General features: G+C 46.6%; 1 protein-coding gene across 1 annotated transcript in view; it reads left to right on the forward strand.

Annotated features, from left to right (window-relative positions):
* CREG2 (cellular repressor of E1A stimulated genes 2) overlaps positions 1 to 10,249 on the forward strand; it is a 35,924-nt gene that overhangs the window by 5,888 nt on the left and 19,787 nt on the right. The gene's annotated exons all lie outside the window — the stretch shown is intronic.

Below are 10,249 nucleotides of genomic sequence, written 5' to 3' on the forward strand. Positions count from 1 at the left end.
GCCTCTTTCTCAAAATAGGTAAGAGAGCCCGAGTCTTTGCTAATTGACTTAGCAGTTGATTTATATCCTCGTTTTATTAATTTGAGAGGCTTAACCTTGAAAGCATGTTGTGATCAAAGCTGATGTGGCTGTTTGGCATGTAGCTAAGAAATGCGCTTTTTTTTATTGCGATATAATAGACATAGAACAGTATATAAGGTGTATAACGTGTTGATTTGATACATTTACATATTACAGTGTGGTTACCACCGTAGTGTTAGCGAGCACCTCTGGCACGTCCCATAATTGTTATTTCTTTCTTGTGTTGAGAACATTTAAGATCTGGTCTCTTGGCATCTTTGAAGTATGTGATACGGTATCATTGCCTGTGATCACTGTGCTGTGCATTTGCTGCCCAGAGCTCATTAATCTTCCAACTGCTCACCTGTGTCCTTTGACCAACACATCCTTGGTCCCCCCCCACCCCCCATCCTCAGGCCCTGGTAAGCACCACCCTACTCTCTGAGTGAGTGAGTTTGGCTTTTTTTTGAACTCCACGTGTAAGTGAGATCATACCGTTTTTGCCTTTCTCTATCTGATTTTTCATGCTCAACATAACATCCTCAGGAGGCATCCATGTTGTCTCAAATAGCAGAGTTTCTTTTTTCTCTTAGCTGATTAATGTCCTCCTGTATACATGAGAAGTGCTTTTCATTCTAGAACACCACATGTGTGTTGACACAGATCATGCCCCAAAAATGATGCTTAGGTCTATAGCTGGCCTGTAGATTAAAGATAAAGTTGGATCTAAACTATTAGGGGTGGAACACCTGGGTGGCTCAGTGGTTGACTGTCTGCCTTTGGCTCAGGCCATGATCCTGGGGTCCTGGGATCAACTCTCACATCAGGCTTCCCACAGGGAGTCTGCTTCTCCCTCTGCCTGTGTCTCTGCCTCTCTCATGAGTAAATAAATACATCTTTAAAAATAAATTAATTAATTCCTAGAGGTGAAAGACATCGAGTATCCAAAACTCTGAGGAGGTTTAATGATGAAGAAAATACATAGCAGATGTCCTGTCCTTAACTAAGGCTGACCAACATCTTGAGAATAAGCAAGGAACACGTATTTCTCCACATTTTACAGGTTTACAGGGACGTTAGAGAGTTTTTTGGTGAATCTGTAAAATTCAACCTGGGGGGATGGCTGGATGGCTCAGCGGTTGAGCATCTGTCTTTGGCTCAGGGCATGATCCCGGGATTCCAGGATTGAGTCCCGCATTGGGCTCCCAGTAAGGAGCCTGCTTCTCCCTCTGCCTGTGTCTCTGCCTCTCTCTGTGTCTCTCATGAATAAATAAATAAAATATTTTTTGAAAATGCAGCCTGGGGTCCTCCATCCCATCTGGTTATGGGATTTCCCCCAGACTTTTTACCACCCTGATCCTCTGGTCCCTGAACGTACCCTAAAATGTCACAGTAAAGTTACTAGATGTAATGGCACGCAGTTGTCTGGACTCCCATGCCAGGACGTATTGAACTGGGTGCTATTACCTGCCCTTCCTCCGGGAGGAGATCATTTGGAAAGGGAATCCGACTGGACAATAAACAAAAAGCGACTTTCAATGTCGGAAAAGGACAGGATTGGTGGCTTCTAAAGGACCACGCTCAGGCTTCCCAGCTCAGGTTAACATGACAAATTGAGCATAAGATTCCAGTTCACAAGGTTCACCAGCAATGAGCAACCCCCTCCCCTCTCATTTTCCTCTTCCTTCAAACACATAAGGATGTAGAGATGCTCCTATGCCTAAGTAACTTTATGCTCAGACCAGAGACCCAGTTGTGTGAATATCCAATAAATATTGATTGACAGAGAAAGCCTATCGGAGACCTTCCCCTCTGCAGAAACATCTTTCCTTACAGAGTGCGCAGGCTCGAACACTGTGGGGTTTAGGGTTTGCATCTTTTCAGAGCCAAGGCAAATCAAGCCTTCTGGGCCAGGGAGGGTTCTTCTATTGAGTGACATTCTGCTCGTTGGCATTAGAATGAACTTTCATTTTGAAGATCTGGAAATAAATAGGACCCAAAGGGGTTTATCAGATGCTTTTCCTGCAATGAAAAAAAAGATTTGATTGATAGTTTGGACACATGCTAGGTTTCTACTCAATTATCAAGACAGGAGGATCTGAAAACACTTGTTTCCTTTTCCCCAAAAGGTTTTTAATGAAATATTGCCATGGCCCATTCATTCCCGCCCTACTCCCCTCCCCCCAGCTGAGGGCATCCCTGTCCAAACAATGAGCTTGTCAAAGCTCTTGAATTGACCAGGGCTCAGAGTGGTTTGGCATCAAAGGAGATGCTGAGATTCTGTTTTGTAAAGGAATCTAGTTTCTGAGAGGGAGATGCCAGACTGAATGGATCGAAGCCCCCTGGGTGTGTAAAACACGGAATGGGAGCCCTTCAGAAACGATGGTCCCTCAGCGTGATTTGCTTGGAGGGGTACGTGCAGCACAGGGAATTCAACACTGAAGAATCCCACATCAAAAGAGTATTGCTCACACTAGAGATTTTGGGACAATGTGCTTGGACACAGGTTCCCGCCCTATCCTCTGAGCAGCCCTCGCATTTGATAGGCACATTGACGGGCCAAGAAGCTCCTTTGGTGAACCGTGGGAGGGTGTCCGTGGGAGGGCTGGTCTGCCTTTGTGCCAGGAGCACAGGCAGGACAAACGCTCAGTGGGCTCACACAACTCAAACAGCATAGTGACTTTAATCCTTCCTTCTCTGCAGAAAATTACAAGAAGTTCCAGAAATACAAATGCCCCTTAGCCTGCATCTTTTTAACTGTTGTCGTAGGAAGAAAAGATACATCAAATGGGAGCCGAAAACCTTAGCCCAGCCCAATTTCAAATGCAGGCTCCAAGATCTGTGCCCCTAGAACTATACGTGGAAGGCGCTCTTTTCCATTGTTCTCTAGAAGAGTTCAGTCAAGTGCACACTCAGCGTAAGCATGTGCTTGCAACAGCTTGCCTGCTAACGGCCAGGACGTATCTCCGTCTGCACTCCGTCTACCTGTGACGTGACGGGCGTTCCAAAGCGCAGGGCCCAGCCCTCATCAGCTAAAGAAGCTGAATTCAATTTCTCTTCAACTGAATTTTGTTCATTCTCCTTGAAGGCAACATAGAGGTCTTCTAAATAGACGGCTTTCTGTCCAGGTCCATGTTGCCTCTTCTCCTTTGCCTGCACAGCCCTGAAATCCTGAAGCTAACATTAACCTGAGTTGCTTTTAAAAGACTGTCTGGGAGAGAAGGCTTCCTGGGCAGGTGTTTGCTTTTTCTCTCCCGTCTTCCACTCATTGCCATGGCCAGTGCTCCCGGGAACCTGTGGCTACTTCTTTCTCCCTAATTATGTTTCAGCTCCATGAAGTTCTGTCCCTGTGGATCCCAGGGCACTCATTTCACAGGTCCACTGGTGATTCTGGTTCCCCTGTCTTCATACCACACCCTCTGGCATCTCTGACTACCTCTCCCCATCCAGTTTACAGTGTTTTATTCACCTGTTAGACATGATTTCACCTTGTGCTGAAATGAGATGAATTCATGATAAGTAACTCCTATAAATATACACCTTCCAGAAAGCTTTTAGTTGTTAAGAGAGAAGTAAGGGTTTTATTATAAGGCCCTTAGCCTCTGGAAATTGCTAATCTATTTTGTGTATTTATTGAATTTGTCTATTCTGGGCATTTCCTTTAAGTGGAATTATATAATATATGCTTTTTTATGACTGATTTCTTTCACTTAGCATGATGTTTTTGTCAATGCAAAATGAACAAATCTTTTAGAATCTCTAACTGCAAGAAAGAGCATTTTATTTGAGCCCAAGTTAGGCTGCCTGGGAAACACGCTCTTCACAGAGATGAACGTGTTCTGAAGAATGAGTCATTTTTACAGGATTGTCTACATTTTACATCTTGTAGAAGCTCGGAAGATTATGGATTAGCATATAGGCAGGAATCAAGAGGTTTACATCATAAAGGAATGCAGGGAGCAGGAACATTGATCCGTATCTCAAGGACAAGATGATTTTTCTTTTGGTTACTCATTCACAAAGCAGATGTACAATACATGCACGGTGGCCATAAATCAGGCTTTTGGTTTGAACAAAGTTTAGAGTCATGCTGACTTAGAAATCTAGAATGGCTTCCCTGGAGGATAGATCTTTAGAGTTTTTCTCTGATCAGCTTTTGCGGTTCATTATGTTTTAGCATGTATCCATACTTCATTCCTTTTTTTTTTTTTTTTTTTCTTTTTTTTTTTTTTCATTCCTTTTTATGGCCAAATACTATTCTATTGTATGAAAATGCCACATTCTGTGTATCTATTTTTACTTATGCATTCATCAATTGAGGACATTTGCTTCCATGTTTTGCCTGTTATGAATTATGCTACTATGAATATTTAAAAGTTTTCATATGGACTTTTTTCTTTCAATTCGCTAGGGTACCTACCTAAGAGTAGAACTGCTGGGTCATATGGTAACTGTATGTTCAGCTTTTTGAGGAACTGAATGTTTTCTTCACGGGCTGCGCCGTTTTACCTTCCATCAGCAGTGTATGAGGTTTCCAGTTTCTCCACACCCTCACCAACACTTGTTATTGTCTGTCTTGTTTATGATGGCCATCCTGGTGGTGTTTCATTGTGGTTTTGATATGCATTTTCCTAATGACTACTAATGTTAAGTGTCTTCACATGTTCTTATTAGCTATCTGTCTTCTTTGGAGGACTATTTAATGCCTTTACCCTTTTTTAATTGGGCTATTTCTCTTTTTATTATTCAGTTGCCAGAGTTCTTTCTATATTCTGGATATGATCCTTGTCAGATGTATAATTTGCAAATGTTTGTAATGCATTTTTGTCTGATTTTCTCTTCTTTTGTCATTGGAAGAAGTAGAAAAACTCAGGATTTAATATTGACATTTAAATTATATATATTCTTGGTTAGTGTTCTTTCACTTCTATAAGCTGGACTTCCCCCATCAGAAAAGGACATAATTGAAGTAACTTTCCTGAGATAATACAGAAGTACGGGATCCCTGGGTGGCGCAGCGGTTTAGCGCCTGCCTTTGGCCCAGGGCGCGATCCTGGAGACCCGGGATCGAATCCCACATCGGGCTCCCGGTGCATGGAGCCTGCTTCTCCCTCTGCCTATGTCTCTGCCTCTCTCTTTCTCTCTCTGTGACTATCATAAATAAATAAAAATTAAAAAAAAAAAAAAAAATACAGAAGTACACCTAAATGATCTAATGTGCAGAATGGTAAGAAAATGTCTCAGAAAAAAGATTTTAATTAATTGGATCACAAAGGGATTTGTGAGGGAAAGCTGTTATTCTAATAATGTAGAGATGAGGTGGGGAGATACTGACAATAAAATCAATTAAACATTAATTGAGGGACGCCTGGGTGGCTCAGCGGTTGACCGTCTGCCTTCGGCCCAGGGTGTGACCCTGGAGTCCCGGGATCGAGTCCCACATCGGGCTCCCTGCATGGAGCCTGCTTCTCCCTCTGCCTGTGTCTCTGCCTCTCTTTCTGTATCTCTCATGAATAAATAAATAAGATCTTTTAAAAAATTAATTGAATTAAGCATACTGTATACAAAGGAACATGCTAAATATAGTAATGAAAATAAGTTTTTCTTTCAAACAATATTTATCAAGCACTCCCTCTATGCCAGGTGCACATAATTAGGACTTAAAGACATGGGCTCTTCCCTGCTTATTTGTCACAAGTCATTTGAACTGAGACAGGGAGATCGAACAAGTGACTGTGTGTAAAGGGCCCCTTAAAACCACACATCTCTGCAGTGGGGTAGATGAGTAGAAATGCACATGGTAGCTGTGATTTCCACCAGCTTAGCATCTCCACTTGGCATCTGTCTGTCCACCATTTCCATCTCATCCCACTCAGCCTGACCTGTCCTTTAAGACACTGCGGCGCCTGGGGGGGGCTCAGTCAGTTAAGTGTCCGACTCTTGATTTCTGCTCAGGTCATGATCTCAGGGACCTGAAATTGAGTCCCTAGGTGGGCTCTGCACTGAAACACAGTCTGCTTGAGATTCTCTCTCCCTCTCCCTCTCCCTCTGCCCCTCCCCCTGCTTGCATGCCTTCTTTCTCTTTCTCTAAAGTAAAAAGTAAATCTAAAATAAATAAATAAATAAATAAATAAATAAATAAATAAATAAATAAACCAAAAACCAAAAACAACAGAGTTGATCTGAAAGTTAATCTCTTGAAAGTCCCTTCCTTTCTTTGCCTCTTCCTTCCCATCTTAAGGCTTCGAACACACCTTCTAGTCCCAGTAATTACCAGTTCATTCCCCAGGATGCACTTCATTTCTGCCTGCCTCTCAAGGAGAGCCCAGGTCTCAGCCCCTGGGACTGCATCGTCCCAGGCCCCCAGCTCTGACAAGCCCATTCCCCTGCACCCCCACCTGCCAGGACAGCGGGGTGTTTGTGTGCTCCCCACCTGCTGACCCTAGTGCGCCCTGCGCTGCCTTTCTGCCCTGTTCCCCTTCAGGTATCAGAGCAGCCTAAACTGAGCCTGACTGGGCTGCAGGCAGACGTGATTCTCCAAGGGGCACAGTCTCTCCCCGTACAACAGGCCAAGGCTCCGGGGTACTGAGAGGTCCTAACAGCCTGCAAGGGCCTGGCCATGGGCTACTGCCTTCCACTTTACAGGTTAGGAGCTGAGGGGCGGGAAGCCGGGGCCCAGAAATGGGGGCTCAGGATTTGGTCACCCCTTGCCCACCGCGTGGTCTCTGCAGACAGCTCTGCTCCCCACTGAGCACCCACATCTTCCGGCTTTCAGCTCCTCTGTAGCTGCCTCCTTGCCTTCTCTCCTTCCAAGGGGTGGAGTGTTGGAGTGCCAGGCAGCTCCTCTTGCTTACTTCGTCGGCTGCCGCACATCTCCGAGCAGGATGAGCAGTGGGGTTTGGGGAAGGATAGCTGAACGTGCAGTTGAGGACAGTGTCATTAGACAGCATGTGTGCTCGAGCCACAACTGCTAGAGCGTCGGCACGCAGGGTGAGGACAAAAGCAAAGCCCACTTTGCGGGCTCCTGTTGTCTTGTGTGCCTCCACGGGGACTTGCTGTCCTGTTTCTGAGGCAGGAGGGCCATGGTGGGTCTAAGAAGCACAAGTAGCCCAAGCGGAGCTGCAAGGCCTGTTTGCCCACGTCGGGGTTCAGGCAGTGCCAGCAGAAGGGCAGGGGGAGCTTGGGTGGAATCTCGGAAGTGGTTTCAGGGCTGCATCCAATTGGAGGCCAGCACTGCAGGTGAGGCCTGCCCGGGCACCCTAACCCCATCTCAGAGGATCCCAGGGCGTCCCCGCTCCAATCACTGGCCGCCCCTCCTTGCAGGGATGGAGAGCACGTCTGCCCCTTACCCCCAGCCTCCCGCCACACTGCTGGGCCTCCCTTCCTCCCTTCTCAACTCCATGTCTCTGCTCTTCTCTTCTCTGAGTCTCAGCACCCTCCCCGAACAAAACCAAACTCTTGGGGATCCCTGGGTGGTGCAGCGGTTTAGTGCCTGCCTTTGGCCCAGGGCGCGATCCTGGAGACCCGGGATCGAATCCCACATCGGGCTCCCGGTGCATGGAGCCTGCTTCTCCCTCTGCCTGTGTCTCTGCCTCTCTCTCTCTCTGTATGACTATCATAAATAAATAAAAATTAAAAAAAAAAAAAAAAACTCTTCTGTGTCTCCTGCCTGCACAGGAGTCCAAGATGCAATAACATCAAGGGAAGACATCATTTGCAGAACTGCACACGCTGACCCGTGTGCATGCCAGCCCTGCCCTGGGGAGGGGGCCTCGCCTTGTCCTCCTCATCAAGACTCATTAATGCTTTTCCTAAACAAAAGAGCAGCCCTTCCTGAGATGTGTTTGCTGCCCTCTGTTCCCACCACCGGGTCCTCTATTCCAGTCACACGGAGACGCAGGAATTCCTGGCCAGCTGCAGTCAGCTCATGTTTCTTTAGTGGTGAGTCCACCAGGAGCCAAGGAATGCGGTTAAGCTAGAGTCAGAGGTCAAGAAATAGCAGGTGGGTATCAGACTTGGAGTGCTGTGCAGATAATAACAGGGAACAAGAGGTGAATGGACAGACTTGGGGGAAGTTCTGAAGGAGAAGAGGCAGTTCCTTTCCTGCCAGTGCTGCACACACCCCCAGTCTGGGGATAGACCAGCAAGGCCCTGGACTAATCCAGAAAGAAGAAGGCCACCAATGGACTCCAGAGTTTGCACCAGCAACGCCTTCTTCATTATCTTACTCTATAATCCATGTAATATGAAATATTTTTGTCTAATGGGCAGATGGCATTTTAAGATAACTTATTCCTCCGCTTTTATTACTCAGAGAGATATATACATATGCAAATCGGAGCTTGCAATCAGCACGATCTATTTATTTTTACTTCGCTGATTCCAAAGTGATTCACTTCCAATCCAAAGCAAAGAAACTTAACGATTTTACATGGTGTCAAGAACTGTGACAGGGCTAAGATTTTGCCCTATTTGCAAGCAAGTTGGCCACGTTCGTTCTAACCAACAGTGAGCCTGCCGTGGTTCGCAGATGCTGGCACAGGACACAAAACTCGTGAGTCAGAGACAAAGGTTTGGGTTGCTCACCGCAAGGGCAGTGGCTAGCACAGCAGTGTTTTGTGGCCGGGGTTCCCAGGGGCCCCAGTTCCCACAAGGATATGAAGAGGGCCAGTTGGCATCTATACACACAGTGGGTTGCACAACAGGAGAGCAACTCTCAGCCTCTCAGCCTCAGTCTTGTGTGACCGAGAGCAAGCCTGCCTGCCCCCGCCGTCCTGGGAAAGACAGCATCTTCATCCTGCTGGACGTAAACAAGCCTGCCCTTTGCCCCAGAGGGAAACACTGTACCCTCCAAGGCACTTTGCTCTATGAACATCTCTGGGAAAAGATGGTCCTGAACAAAGGAAGCTAGTCCTCTGCTCCTAAGAGGTCAGAAACACAAGACACTCTTGGAGAACTGCTTAGATAAGACTTATAGAGTCTTATCTTTAAAAAAATATATCAAAGTGTGAATAGTTTTTAAACCTGGGCCCTCTTTGCTTGGCCTGATACTGTGTTAGTAGAAACAGATGCAGATGGGGACCTCCTTCCTCTGCACAGTTCCATCACGACTTTACTGCCTGTATCGAGAACAGTTTGCAGATCACTATTAATACCACCAGCATTAGGCGGGCATGCCTCAACCACAGGATCCATTCTAAGAACAGGAAGAGCTCCAGGAACTGTAAACCGTTCTACCAGTGAGGAGCCTCTCAGATGCCAAGAAAGAGAAAAAAATAAGTTCAGAAGTGCTTAGGGAAATAAACTTATTAACTGACATATTTGGAAGTCCAGAGGAAGGCTTTTCTTAGGGGTCCTGCAGTGTCAGCCCAAATCAGCTTTTCCCATTTCTCATCTCTGCCTTCCCTTCTGCTTCATTTTAAAAATGGCCCCACTTGTGATCCAGATGTGGGACCAGCAATTTCAAGGCTGTTCCCTCTTTATGTCCAGGGAGAGTGAGCACCTCTCCAGGTAGACTCCAGAGGAGAGTAAGGGGACTGCCCTTCCAGAAGTCCCCAGCAAGGAGCACCTTGAGCTTTAGTGACCGGACTTCTTGTGCCAATCCCTGAATCCATCACTTTGGCCAGGGGACAGAGTGTGCTGGTTTAGGCAATCCCAGCCCTCAGGATCAGGGTGGTGGAATAGGGTTCCCTGGAGCTGTGTCAGGGACAAGCAGATGCCTAAACAGTGTCAGGAAGAGGGAGAGTCTGTCTCCAGCCCCTGTTCACCAAAGGAGGCTCTCATAAACTGGAAGGGTCCCCAGGGTACAGGGCATCCTCCTCGCTGGTAGCTGGTGCATTTACCGACCATCTCAAGAGCAGCAGCTGCGAGGAACCTCAAGTATGTTGTAGTGGGGTGGCGGGGGGTGGGCAGGGAACTAAAGGTTCCCACCTCTTTCTTTTTTTTTTAATTTATTATTTTTTTTAGAGATTTTATTTATTTATTCATGAGAGACAGAGAGAGAGGGAGGCAGAGACACAGGGAGAGGGAGAAGCAGGCTCCATGCAGGGAGCCCCACGTGGGACTGGATCCTGGGTCTCCAGGATCACACCCTCGGCCGCGGGTGGCGCCAAACCGCTGCGCCACCGGGGTGGCCCGGTTCCCACCTCTTTCAGATGCTAGTTAGTTCCCTCTTACTGCTGTACCAAAG

Source organism: Canis aureus, chromosome 11 (genome assembly GCF_053574225.1).
Source record: "Canis aureus isolate CA01 chromosome 11, VMU_Caureus_v.1.0, whole genome shotgun sequence".
Lineage (NCBI taxonomy): Eukaryota > Metazoa > Chordata > Mammalia > Carnivora > Canidae > Canis > Canis aureus.